The 2,976-nt window shown below is 52.3% G+C and overlaps 1 protein-coding gene across 1 annotated transcript in view; it reads right to left on the minus strand.

Annotated features, from left to right (window-relative positions):
• TBXA2R (thromboxane A2 receptor) overlaps positions 1-2,976 on the minus strand; it is a 14,163-nt gene that overhangs the window by 7,415 nt on the left and 3,772 nt on the right. The gene's annotated exons all lie outside the window — the stretch shown is intronic.

The following is a 2,976-nucleotide window of genomic DNA, read 5'->3' on the forward strand; positions in this document are numbered from 1 at the left end:
ACACACACACACACAGTTAATAAAACAAAGAACCCCACCCGAGCTTATTTAGAGCTCTGGTCCCCTGGGCTTGGATTATAAATGGCAGGGGCGGTCCCCTGGGTGGGGCTGGAGGAGACAGACGCACACGGCCCAGTGACCGCACCATGGAATCTGGGCCAGACGTGACGAAACCGGATCATTCAATAGACAGCCCCAATTCCCAAAAAGGACAGGCCATGAAGGACGTCGGGTCAAGAGAGAGGTGGTGAGTTTTAGAAGGTCACCCAGGGCGTCGGGGGGTGGGAACCCTGCCCTTGCCGTTGGCGCAAACCCCAAAATCGCTTTGGGACAGTTGTGCTTGGAGAAGGGAGCAGTGAAGGCCAAGGTGTGAGGGACATTCATGTGGGGCATTGAGGGCTGTGTAGGAGTGTGAGCCAGGTCGTTAAAAAAAGGGAGGTACTACTTTGACCCTCCATTTGCAGAAGGCGGATGATCATTATTTCAGGAGGCACAGACCAGAATCACTGTGAAAATTCCACTCAGGCCGAGCTGTCTTGAAGCAGGCATTTGTGTGGTGGCCGAGCGGAGGTGTAAAAAAATGTGTGTAAACAGCGCTTTCTTCACTCCAGATCACACTGCATGTCTACGAGGGGTGTCCATGGCACACGACAACCAAATCACGTTGGCCAGTGCATTAAAATGACGGAAACACAAGCCCGATGGACGCTCACACGCTGAGCTAGTTAGACTCTTTCATGTGGACTGGAAGATCCATGGGTGTGTGGGGGTGGAACCCAACCTGCCAGTCAAGCCGCAGCCTGGGGTGTGGCCGGCTCACAAGGAGGCCCCGGGGAACCTCCCCTCTTGGGCTCTGTTCCTTCACCTTCCTGCTTGCTGGCCACCCTGAGAGTTGCCGGAGCCCTGCCTGGTTTCCACCAACTTGCATCCCCGGGACTGTGCGCCCGGGGGCCTGTGATCTCCCTGCACGCTGCATCATTGCTCGTGAGTCTGAAGAGGGGCTAATGGACTGGTATCGGACTTGAGTTGGACCGGGCTGGGATGCTTCCTTGATAGATAATTACTTCTTGATAGAAAGCTCTTTCTGATACACAGAAGAGTGTTGCTGGATTTGTTTCTCTAGTCAACCCAGCCTAACACACAGGGTAAGTTCAACTCTTAGTAACAGCATTAAAAGACCATTGGATTCTTATTAGAACCTTTGGTCTTACTATGCGGTCACAAGCATTGTTATTAACAGGTAACGATACAGGTATATAATGACAGATATGTTGCTGACATCTAGTGATCCTTGCGAGATAGGATGGGTTGGCAGTCGAAATTCCTGGCGCATGACAGCGCTGGTGAATGATGAGTGGGGTGCTTGGGAATTGAAGTAGTTTGTTCTGATGCTGGTAAAAATGTAACATCTCTCAGAAGGCATTTATCAATCACTCTGGCATCGGGCACCGTGCTGCCTTAGGGTAAGTGACCAGATTTTACCATTGGTAAAGCGGGACACCATTGATAAAACTCATATCCTGGCGAAATAGCCACATGGCAGCCGAAAACCGTATACCCTAGCTTGTCGTGCATTCTTTGCAAAAATCAGGAATTTTTAAAAACGTCGCAGGACACGGGAAAAATTGTTAAAAATCGGGACTGTCCTGCCAAAAGCGGGACGTCTGGTCACCATACCCTAGGGGGCAGTAGAGGACACACGGAGTTACTCTGAGAGAGATGCTTCCAAGCAGCCAAATGATAGTGTGTCCCGTCAGGTGTAGATCAGAAACCTGGGAGACTACTTGCTAATGAATGAAGGATGAAGGGTGACATTTTGCACCAAACCGAGGTTGCTGCGAAAATACCTAATCTACTAAGCTCAACGTGGACGCCTGGTGACATAGCCTGTTACGTCCTGAGATGCTAACCACAAGGTCAGAGGTTTGAATCTAGAGGATGCATCCCGGAGAAAGCTAAGGCTGTCTCAGAAGCCTTGGAAACCCCAAGGGGCAGTTCTACTCTGTCACCAGGGGATGGAATTAACTTCCACGGCAGTGAGTGTGGCTGGACTAAGCATGGCTGGTTTATTGGCGAGAAAATAAATGAATTAATTAACTATTGTAGCCAACTGCCCTGGCGGAGGCTCTGGCTCAGGTGCGCCCCCGTGTGTGTCAGTGTAGAATCGCACTCTGGGGGGTTTCACAATGGCTGGGTTATTCGTCCTGGATTTTGTGTTGCTCCCCGCCACCCCTTCTTTCTTTTCCAGAAGCAGGTAGCCAGGTCTGCGTTCCAGGTGCCCATAGATGCGTTTGAACTGCCAGTCTTTAGGTTAGCAGTTTGTGCAGACTGTCCGCTCCACCCAGTGAGCCTGACAAACCTACTGCCATCAAGTCGACTCCAACGCAGAGGCTGGTGAGATAAAGTCGACCCGCTGCCGGGGCGTTCTATTTACAGAAAGTGGCTGGGGGGATTCAAACCGCTGTCCTAGGAAGGTGTATCCGGACTGAAAAACGCCCCTCGCAGTTGGATGGCAGGTGGGAAGCTGTGGCACTGTAATGACGTGGAGTTTCTTTAAGAGAGTCCCCTCCTGCCCGCCCCCCCAAATGACTAAGCTCACTGCTACCGAGTCCATTCACAGGATCTCGCTGTGTGTGTGTGTGTGTGTGTGTGTGTGTGTGTGTGCACGCGTGTGCGTGTCCTCCTGGAGCGGAGAACGACCTCTGTGGGGTCCCGAGACTCTCCGTCCTTACAGGAGCAGAGAAGCCTCATCTTTCTCCCGCAGACTGACTTCGAACTGCTGCCCTTGCCGTCAGCAGCCCAACGTGGACACGGCTCTGCCACCAGGCTGGATGAATTAAAACAAACCCAAGCCAACTCGTCGCCATCGAGTCCTGGTGGTGTCGTGGATGTGGACTGCTCTCTGCGAGGTCAGCAGTTTGAAACCACCAGCCGCTCCGAGGGAGAAAGATGGGGCTTTCGGCTCCCATCAAGAGT

The sequence above is a fragment of the Echinops telfairi genome, unplaced genomic scaffold (assembly GCF_000313985.2).
Source record: "Echinops telfairi isolate 266 unplaced genomic scaffold, ASM31398v2 ScPeMD7_7459;HRSCAF=8497, whole genome shotgun sequence".
In the NCBI taxonomy this organism is placed as follows: domain Eukaryota; kingdom Metazoa; phylum Chordata; class Mammalia; order Afrosoricida; family Tenrecidae; genus Echinops; species Echinops telfairi.